The sequence below is a fragment of the Eumetopias jubatus genome, unplaced genomic scaffold, assembly GCF_037043125.1.
Source record: "Eumetopias jubatus isolate StellerSeaLion01/CBP00866 unplaced genomic scaffold, mEumJub1_p1.0 scaffold_17, whole genome shotgun sequence".
In the NCBI taxonomy this organism is placed as follows: Eukaryota; Metazoa; Chordata; class Mammalia; order Carnivora; family Otariidae; genus Eumetopias; species Eumetopias jubatus.
In genome coordinates this window covers 43504527-43515719 of record NW_028274823.1, presented here as the reverse complement: position 1 = coordinate 43515719, position 11193 = coordinate 43504527, and the positions used below count along the sequence as shown (strand labels likewise).

Sequence of the window (11193 nt, the reverse complement as noted above, 5' to 3'; positions counted from 1 at the left end):
TGTTACCCATTTTCATGAAGTATAATTAGTTTTTTTGGGAAACTACCTGTGTTTTAGAGGAATTCATTCTATCCTTATTACCTTGCTTTAGCAATCCTGAAAACTCTGGGTTGCATCATTAGGAAATAGATCCATTTTGAGAAAGAAATTTTAAAACATTCTTCTATTTGCTAAATAGGACTTTTGAAAATATTATGTTCTAACATATCAGTATGATTATATCTACTTCAGTATCAAACAGAACCTTTGTAAATTGTATATAGTACCAGTGATTTGCCAAACAATTTTTTTAAAAGCCCGTATGTCTTCAGACTGATTATAATGCTCTGTTTCAGAAGCACAGCTATAATTTTTGACCATTTAAGCAAAATGTAATTTTTAATCCTGTTAAGCAGTCATAATTTATGATTTCTAGGGAAAAAGTTTTAAAATTTGCTAATAGAAGATCTTTGGGACTTCCTTATAGATCTGTCAATATTTGATTTTAGTAACCTCTGTCAAACTGACATTGTTTACTAAAATCATGTGTGAAATTATAACTCAACTGATAAAGTACATATTTTTTCCCAATTTTTTATTTTATGAACTTTTAAATTAAAATTTGAACAGATAGTAAAAACCTATTTCGTCGGTAAATTTTACTATTTCAATAGTAAAAACAGATTTACTTACTAACCTTTTGCTTCATCTGCTTTCTCTCTCTGCTTATAAAAACACATACACTTTTGGGGCTCCTGGGCGGCTCTGTCTTTAGGCGTCTGCCTTCGGCTCAGGTTGTGATCCCAGGGTCCTGAGATGGAGCCCCGCATGGGGCTCCCTGCTCAGCAGGAAGCCTACTTCTCCCTCTCCCACTCCCCCGCTTGTGTTTCCTCTCTCGCTCTCTCTCTGTGTCAAATAAATAAATAAAATTAAAAAAATAAATAAACCAAAACACGTACATTTTCCCTCACCATTTGAAAGTAATCTGCAAACATCTTGACATGTCACCCCTAAATATTTTAGCAAGTGTGTCCTACGAACAAGATTGTCCTTCCTTAAGAGCTACGTTATCATAAGAGATTTAACATCAATATACTATTATGTAATATACTGCCCTTACTTAAATTTTCTCTATTTTCTTTCCAAAAGTGTTCTTTATACCTATTTTTATTTTTATTTTTTTAAGTAGGCTCCACAGCCAGCATGGGGCTTAAACTCACAGCCCTGAGATCAAAAATCGTATGTTCTACCAACTGAGCCAGCCAGGCGCCCCTATTTTGATTTTTGATCCAGGAACCAGTTAAGGACTATATCTTGCATTTGGTTGTCATATTTATTTGGTTTCCTTTAATTGAGAATAAATCACTGTTTCCACTGCCCTTCGTCCTTCCCCCACCACCCCCCTTACAATGGTCTTTTATGAAATCTTGTTTTTTTTTTTAAATAGGATACCCTTCAATTTGCTGCTTATATTTTTGTATTTCATGACTAGATTAAAGTTAAAATGTTTTAGAGTGAATGCTATATTGATAGCATTGTGTATTTTCTGATTATATTTTTTCACATTTTTTTCATTTTATAATAGCTTAGTATTTGCTTTGATTTATCCTTGCTAGAGGTTTGTGATATTTTGTCCTTAAATTTCAAAATACAATTTAATAGTGCTTCACTCTTAATTTTTAAAAATTAAGTTATGATACATTCCAAAAATAAAGGAAGTGGTGTGACACCTGTATGCCTGATACCCAAATTTACAAAATATTAGCAGTTAACTATATTAATTAACCATATTTACTTTAGATTAAAATGAAATTTTTATTCTAAAATCTATTCTACATACAAGGATATATATAACATAGATGTACATTTTAGAGTAATAATAATGAATGAATGCATCTGTCCCAGCCTCCTGTCCCAAGAAATGGAATGGCATTCTTTGAACATCTCTAGGCTTCAGGACAGTAGCTTGTCTCTTCCCAGAAGAAACTGTCATCCTGAGTTTAGTGTTACTCCATCACCTTTCCTTACATTTTCCCACTTTTGTATTTTTCCTTTAATATACTTTTTAGAAAGTATTTCATATTTTTGAGCTTTATATGAATGGAATCACACTGTATGTATTCTTCTTGGACTGTTTCTTTTTTGTTCAATATTATGATTTTGAGATTTCATTCTTGTTAACATACTTATCTGAGGTACATTCCTTTTCAGTACTATGTGGTAATTCCATTGTATGAATATACTACAATTTATGCATTTTACTGTTGTTGGACACTTGGGTTTCCTCTGGTTTTTGCTATTAAGAAAATGCTGCTGTGGATCTTCTTGTGCATGCTTCTTGGTAGATATATGCAAAAGGTCCCCTGGGTTATATACCCAGAGCTAAAATTTTTGGGGTTTTGGGTATGTACGTTATCACCTTTACTAGAGGGTGGCTAAAAAAAAGATTTTTTTGTAAACAGTTGTACATTAAGCCAGATAAGGAATTCAAGAGGAACATTTGAGAGTGGATCTTGTTAGAAATGTTGAGATGTTTACAGTTCTTAGCTCCTCCCATTTTTGTTTTCTCATGAGTTGACTCATTGAGGTGTCCTATCTTTGCCTTCTTGAAGTGGTCCTTTAAAAATATCACAGCATTGGGGCGCCTGGGTGGCTCAGTCGTTAAGCGTCTGCCTTCGGCTCAGGTCATGATCCCGGGGTCCTGGGATCGAGTCCCACATTGGGCTCCCTGCTCAGCGGGAAGCCTGCTTCTCCCTCTCCTGCTCCCCCTGCTTGTGTTCCTGCTCTCGCTGTCTCTCTCTCTGTCAAATAAATAAATAAAATCTTTAAAAAAAAAATCACAGCATTTAAAAATGTGTGTGTGTGTGTGTGTGTGTGTGTGTGTGTGTAAGCATAAAAATTACTGGGTCATAATGGAAGTTGTGTTCAGTTTTTGTACCTTCAGTTTCAGGCTGTCCTAAGCAGCCTTTTCATTTCTATAGACCCTGAAACAGAGCTGCAATAAAGTTTTCTGGTTTTCAGGAATAATGTAAGTGAAAAGTGGATAGGGGAGCCTGGGTGGCTCAGTCGGTTAAGCATCTGCCTTTGGCTCAGGTCATGATCTCAGGGTCCCAGGATCAAGCCCCACATTGGGCTCCCTGCTTTGTGGGGTGCCTGCTTCTCCCTCTCCCTCTGCTGCTCCCCCTGCTTGTGCTTGCGTGCACTGTCTCTCTGTCAAATAAATAAATAAATAAAATTTAAAAAGAAAAGAAAAGTGGATAGGGGGCTGTTACTATGTTAGCAAATATGCATCCTAAGTAGCTTTTAGCAAAGGAAGAAAACTTAAAGAGGGATGCAAGCTAAAATTTATTTATTTATTTATTTTATTATTTTATTTATTTATTTGAGAGAGAGAGAATGAGAGATAGCACGAGAGGGAAGAGGGTCTGAGGGAGAAGCAGACTCCCCGCCGAGCAGGGAGCCCGATGCGGGACTCGATCCCGGGACTCCAGGATCATGACCTGAGCCGAAGGCAGTCGCTCAACCAACTGAGCCACCCAGGCGCCCTGCAAGCTAAAATTTAAAACAAGCAAACAAGCAAGTACACACAGCACTCTTCTGGGACCATTTAGAAACTGGAGCAAATAGCACTATATATTAATTAGTCCCTGATGATTTCACTATATTGCAGCATAACTCTGGTGTTCATAATGTTAATTCTAAATAGTATTTATACTTTACTGAGAAGTAGAAACAATGCATGTTTTTAGAAGAATTGCTGAACCTTTAGCAATCTAGAATCAATTTCTGGGATGCCTGGGTGGCACAATTAGGGGTAGGACTCTTGATCTCAGCTCAGGTCTTGATCTCAGGGTCGTGAGTTCAACCCTACGGAGGGCTCCATGCTAAATAAAATCAATTCCTGATAATTCTTGAGAGTAGAAATTTTCTTCTTCACATAATGTAGTGAAACTCTCCAGAGGAACTTGCCCCAGGATACTTTCACCTATCAGCTAATAAGATAAATGTTCTATTGATGGTTTCTTATCATTTTATAGGAAATAAATGGGTGATATGTATTTCTCCACTGACTGTATTAGGTTTACTTGGGAGGTAGGAGATGTATCAAGTAATTTAAATGTCTGTGTATACTGTGTAAATTGTCTAGTAAATTGTAGAGAAAAATTAAAATGGAAAACCTAAAAGTGGTTTTCATGCTTCTTTGACAGGAAGGATAAATTGGAAAGAATATATGGATGATTATTTGGGAGTTCATCCTGCTGCAGGTGGCTGCGTCAAACTTGATGTGTTTGTTACTCTTAGAACGGATGGACACTCATGTAATAGTAGTCACTGCTTCCCAGACCCAGAGGGTGAGGGATACAGGGAGGACTGAAGACCCAGAATTTGGTCTAGGAACTATTGGTTTCTTTAGACTTCTGTTATGGGGACTCCTCATTTCCATAGGATACTAGAAGCCACTGCAGAATTGAAGTTCCCTCGCTGATTTGAAAGAAAGAATGTATCTTGAATAGTCTGAACAGTTATTTTGTTATTCACAATCTAATTTTAAGCAGAGGTAAAACATTTTTAGGAAATAGTGTTTAAAAAATTTTTAATTACTTAAAAATAATTATAGATTCATAGGAAATTACAAAAATAGTAAGGAGAGGTCCCTTGTACCCTTCACCTTCCTCCAGTGGTTACTTAATGCTATGTGATGTACAGTATCCAGACAGAAACTGATATTGGTTCATTTTATATATATAGTGCTGTGCCATTTAAAAATACATGTAGATGTGTAGCATCAAGACACAGATCCTGTCACCACAAAGATCTCCCTTGTGCTGCACATACAGCTGTCTCCCACCATGGCAGCCATGAGGGTTTTTTTTTTTTCCATCTGTATGATTTTGTCATTTAGAGAGTGTTTTATAAATGGAATCATATAGTATGTGACCTTTTTGCACTCAGCCTAATCCTTTGAGATTCACCCAAGTTGTTTTGTGTATCACTAAGTTTACCCCTTTTTATTGCTGAGTAGGATTCTGTTGTGTGGATATACCAGTTTGTTTAACCATTCACCTTTTGAAGGACGTTTTGTTTTCTCCAGTTTTTGGTTATTAAAAAGAAAACTGCTGCTAATATTCATGTTCATTTCTTTGCAACCATGAGTGTGTTTGGTTACATGTAAGTGTGTATTTCATTTTTAAAGAAACTTCCAAACTATTTTCCAAAGTGGCGGTGCCATTTTACATTCTCACCAACAACGTCTGAAAGATTTATTTTCTTCATATTCTTGCCAGTATTTTGTATTGTCACGTTTTTTATTTTAGTTGTTCCAGTAGGTATATAGTGATATCTCAGCCGGGTCTTAATTTGCATTTCCCTGATGGCTAGTGTTGACTATCTTTTCATGTGCTGATTTGCCATCCAGGTATCTTCTTCAGTGAAATCTCTTTTCATATTGTTTGCCCAGTTTCTTGGTGATTTTTTTTTTAACGTTGAGTTTTGAGATTTGGTATATCCTAGTTGGGTCCTTTGTCACATATAAGACTTGCAAATATCTTTTCCCATCCTGTATCTTGTCTTTTCATCTTTTTAACAGGGCCTTTTGCTGAAGGAATATTTTTAATTTTGATGAATTCTCATTTGCCCCTTTTTTTCTTTTGTAGATCATCATTTTGGTGTCTTTCTCCATTCCCACCCTCCACCCCCAGTCCCAGACAACCATTAATCTATTTTCTGTCTCTGTGGAATTCCACATTTTGGGTATTTTGATTGTTTGATTTGAGTATGTTGATTGTTTGATTTCTTCTAATATTTAGTACTTCAGAAATATGTATCTAGGTCAAAAGAAGCATCTGGATTGAGATATAAATTTAGATGAGTTATCATTGTATAAATAACAGTTGAATTCATGGAAGTAAATGTAGTAAATTAGTTTCTGAATCATGGTATTTGCTGGGTTACTTTTGGTAATTGAAAACAATAAAAGGATTTAATATAATATAATATAATATAATAAAAAGATCCAATGTAGTAATACGGTTTTAGGATTTATTCAAGCATAACATCACCAAAGACCCAGATTCTTTCTGTCGTTTAATGCAACCATTCTTAATCTGTTGGTTTGTCTTCTTAGGCTGTCACCTCCTTCATGGTCCTGATGGCTGCCATCATTTTACTTGACAAACCCAAACCCAGAGTTGCCTGGAAAAAAAGGTGGTGGGGGGATGATTTCACTTAGGTGTCTTTTTTTTTTTTTAAGATGTTATTTATTATTTGACAGAGAGAGAGACAGCAAGAGAGGAAACAAGCACGGGAAGTGGGAGAGGGAGAAGCAGGCTTCCTGCTGAGCAGGAAGCCCAGTGCGGGGCTCGATACCAGGATCCCGGGATCATGACCTGAGCCACCCAGGCACCCCCACTTAGGTGTCTTTTTTTCATCAACCAGAAAACCTTTCCCAGAAACACTTTTCCCAGTGCTTAGTTTCCCAGCAAACTTAGGCTCTTGTCTTACTGGCTGGAATTGCATCAGATGCTTATAGCTAAGCCACACATTGACAGGTAGAATGGAAATTGCCACAATTGGTTTAGATCAGAGCTTTCTCACCCTGGTGTTAAGAATCTTTTTCACATATCTCTTTTGGAAGAAGTTTTTCCCCCTTGTCTTTTGGTTGTCTGATATAATTAAGATAGGTAAGGTTTTCTAGACAAGCCAGTTTCTCATATCATTGAGTTGTTGCTATTCAGTACTTCACCAAAAAGTCCTACTCTGTGTCATCAGCTGTGCTAGATTCTAGAATTACAACAATGAATAAAAAGTTAGAGTTTGGTATGGAAATATGCTTAAGAAGAGTGCTATGTTAGAATTGTGTACTGTAGTTCATTTGCATTACAGGTTTAATATTACTGTTTATATCTTTGGTTTTATGAGAAAGGCATCTTAAGTTTCAAAATCAAGCTTACATTCAAGTTATAAGTGATCTTTTAAAACACAACCCATCTGGGGCATCTGGGTGGCTCAGTCGTTAAGCGTCTGCCTTCGGCTCAGGTCGTGGTCCCAGGGTCCTGGGATTGAGCCCTGCATCAGGCTCCCTGCTTCGCCGGGAAGCCTGCTTCTCCCACTCCCCCTACTTGTGTTCCCTCTCTCGCTGTGTCTCTCTCTGTCAAATAAATAAATAAAATCTTTAAAAAAATAAAAAAACACAACCCATCCATAAGTTGACCCTCCCTTTCTGTGTTATGTGGTTACCTGCTTTATTACAGAAGTGCATGATAAGCCTAAATTATACTGTTCATTTGAATTACATACAGCCAGAACTGTATTATATTTTTCTGAAGCATGATGTTTGAATTTTCCAGTTAATGTACTAAAGATTTTAACAGTAATGCCTTTGGTTTAAGAGCCCAGCTGGGATGTTTTGTCAAATATTCTGTAGTTTGGTTCTGATTTTTTAAAAGGGTTATATGAATGCAGTGATAGTGTTAACAGCAGTATTTGTATGATATTTGGGGTACTTTTTATGGGTGCTTAGAGAAGAGAAATGCTGTTGAGGAGGAGAGTATTTGGAGTGGTGGAAAGAAAAAGTGTGCAGTCAGTATTGCTGAGTTTGTGAATACTAGGAAATGACTACTTTTTGACATCTGGTACAAACTCAAAAGTAATCTTAAATTTTGTCTTAGACTAAGTGTATTTATCAAAAGCATATGTACACTGTTCTTTTCTATAAAGCAAATCTTACTCATATAAAAGTGAATTGCTGGTGTTCTAACACCTCAGTGTCACAGATAACTATAATATCCACAGTTGATGTTTGTCACTGATGGGTTCTGTATGGTTAATGATCTTTTAAGTATCTTGGTGGTTTAAAGTTTAACGACTTTAATAATTTGAAAGCCAAGAGGGATGTGTACATTTTGATGGCAAATAAAGGCATTTTGTACAGACAATGTGGGATTAAAATGCACTTTTCATATTTGTTTGCAAATATTTACGAACTTTGAGGAAATTCTAATGTTAGCTCAATTATAAAATATTAGAATATATCTAGAAAGGTTTGATTTTTCACTTATTCTGTTGTTAAGAAGACCTGATGTATTTTTAAAAGAATTACCTTTTCCTTAATATGTTTTCTAGAACAAACAGGCTTGAAAGTTTTAGACACAAAATCTTTGATGAAAATTATTATTATACTTATTTAGTGTTCAGTTTTGACTAGATCTTCGTGGTTGTTAAACACAAGTTCATAATATTGTAATAAGTAGTGCCATGATAAACAATGGTTAGTAGATGGTCAAATTTTATTTGATTCATTGGAAATAACTGGTGGAATTAGAATCGGGCCATATATTTTTAAACATAGTCCTTTTGATGGATTGTTTCAACCTTTATGAGAATGGGTTAATCTGAGCTTTGTTTAATATGGTGATTGCCTTCCCTCTTTTCTTCCACATACGCTGTTAGAGAAGAATGGAGTTGTTGGCCAAGAGTGGCTTTGGAGGAAGATATTTGTCATTTCTAAAATCAAAACACAGTGCATTTATTTTTTGATTATCTAAGGGACATTTTTTAAGACTATGAACATCTCAGGAAAAAATCACTAAACACCATATCTCCATTCCTGCCCTCACTTCTCTGAGTGATGGTCTGAGTTTTATAGTCCTGTGAGTACCCAGTTAAGTTGTGGGTAGCTGGTGCATTGAGAAGACTATTTAAGGCTCCTACATGCAGACAAAGCATTACTAATTGCTTTCAGGGTCAGTCTGTCTTTAGTTGGACCATGAAAGATTTAGCATGGTCTTGTGGCAGCCTGTCTGCCGAGTGGAGACTCTTGTGTTTAAGAAAGGCTGCTATCTGATATGCTAGACCGGTTCAGGTTGCCCTAGTTTACATGAATTCAGTCATTATTGCCAAGACTACTAGACCTCAGTATGACACAAGTGATACTTCTAAATGGACTTGAAGACAAAGGCATTTTGACCTTGCAGTGGGACATAGGTAGTGTTCACACAGCTTAAAATTTTTCCTTTTAAAATATGAAACAGTACTTTGCTATTTCAAGTTTCAGTTAAAAGATACATTCAACAAAATTATTTTTAAAATCTCTAAGTAAACAACATGCCTTTTTAAATCAAAATTTTTTATTATTTCTCTCTTTTGGATTTATGAACTCTGTCTCAAAGCAGCAGGGGAACTGAATGTCAGTGGTAACGTAGTTGTAACCTATCCCCTGGGCTTAGACCAAGCAGTGCCATTAATTCCTGACTCCTTCAGTTCTTAATATTCGAGGTAGCAGGTTGACTGAAATTAAAACTGCTTACTGAGATTTTGGTGATAAAAAGTGAAAATTAGGGATATTAGGTGAGTGGTCAAATATATTTTTGCCTAAGTAGGAATTTGAATATTGTAGAATTATAAATTTTAGTGTTGCTTCTAGCTGTTCCTGTTTTTCAAGCTAATACAGAAATTTTACATGCAAGTAATTTTTTCCACAGAACTATTGTTATGTTTGTGAAGTTGAAAATATGCAAAATGGGAAACTTCTTTGTGCAGAGGTTGGGAAAATGGTAAAGTGATAGGTTAAAGTACTTTAGAATTTTCATTGACTTTATGTCAAAAATGTATAATTTTACACCTGACAAATGTTTAATATTGCTTCCACATGTTTTAGTCTAAGTAAGTTCTTTTTTTTTTTTTAACAGATTGATGAAAATATGCATCAGTTTAATACTGTCTTGGAATTCATGAGATGGAAGCATAGATCAAAGCTGTTTGGAGAAAATTGGAAGTACAGTTTTATCAAGCCACATCTCTGAGGTAAGGACAAGACTTTTATTTATTTATTTTTAAAAGATTTTATTTATTTATTTATTTGACACAGAGAGAGAGAGAGAGAGCGCGCGCGTGAGAGAGGGAACACAAGCACGGGGAGTGGGAGAGGAAGAAGCAGGTTTCCCATTGAGCAGGGAGCCGGATACGGGGCTCCATCCCAGGACTCTGGGATCATGACCTGAGCCAAAGGCAGACACCGCACGACTGAGCCACCCAGGCACCCCAGGAAAAGACTTTTAAGAAAATAATTAGAATAACATGGACATTTTCATTTGTTAACAATTGAAAATAGTCCTGGAAGGTGGGTGGGGGGGATGGGCTAAATGGGAGATGGGCATTAAGAAGAAGAGCATGTGCTGGGATGAGCAACTGGGTGTTGCGTGTTAAGTGATGAATCACTAAATTCTACTCCTGAAACCAGTACTACACTATATGTTAACTAACTTGAATTTAAATAAAATCTTGGAAGGGAGAAAAAAATTGAAAATAGTCCTTCTGTATGTATTACTGCTGCAACTTTATTTTAGCTTCTGTAGTTTCTTTAATGACCTCCTTATGAGTTCATAAGTAGTTCTAATATGTTTTTTCTCTTCTTATAAATGTTGAACCTCTTCAGGAATAAAAGATATTTATTATTGATAGTACTTTCTTCATTCTAGTTATAGAAAATAAGCATTAGATGATATATAGAGATATATTTATTCCCTCTAAAGATGACCAAGCAGAGTTCAGAATGGTGGATTATATAAAAAAATGGATGTTTATATTATTTTGAAACTTTCACACATTATAGAATTCAGAATAAAAATGTCTTAAAATATAGATCTTTGGAGATAGAATTTATTTAAAGAAGCAGGAACTGCATTAACACCAGGGATGGGAGAGAAGAAGCCATTCTAAGACTGTATGTACAGAGAAGTCAATTTCATTATTTTCAATCAATTTACAGACTCAGATTATCAGGGAAAAGGTTTGAATTCTTCAGGGATCTGTATTTTAGAAAAATGAATAGGACGTACACTATGAAGTAGTCTGTACTTTTCTTCCTGGAGTAGTTGGCTTTGCTCCCTGCTGATGCTTCCTTAGCGCGCACTCTTTTTTTCTCACCCTGCCCCACTGGTGTCTTTGCTCTTTTGAAAAATACTTACGACTTTTTAATTGTCTTTTATTAGGCTTCATACTCTTTTGATCACTGTAGTAGTTGTCATTTTCCCCTTTTTGCAATTCTCTTGGTTTCTGTGACCCTGTGTTCTAGTTCTACTTCTTCAATTACGCCTTCATAATTTCTTTTTTTTTCTCCTCCTACTCTTAAATTATGACCTCCACTAGGTTTTATCTTTGAAATTTTTCTGTTTCTTCTTTAGGTTTTTCCTAATCTCATTTCAACAGTCACCTCTA

General features: G+C 35.8%; 1 protein-coding gene across 3 annotated transcripts in view; it reads left to right on the top strand.

Annotated features, from left to right (window-relative positions):
• BMPR1A (bone morphogenetic protein receptor type 1A) overlaps positions 1-11193 on the top strand; it is a 131822-nt gene that overhangs the window by 65965 nt on the left and 54664 nt on the right. For all 3 annotated transcript variants that reach the window (XM_028098927.2, XM_028098928.2, XM_028098926.2), the window contains one exon: positions 9666-9780. The gene's annotated coding sequence lies outside the window, so the exon portion shown is untranslated. The remainder of the gene's footprint in view (positions 1-9665; positions 9781-11193) is intronic.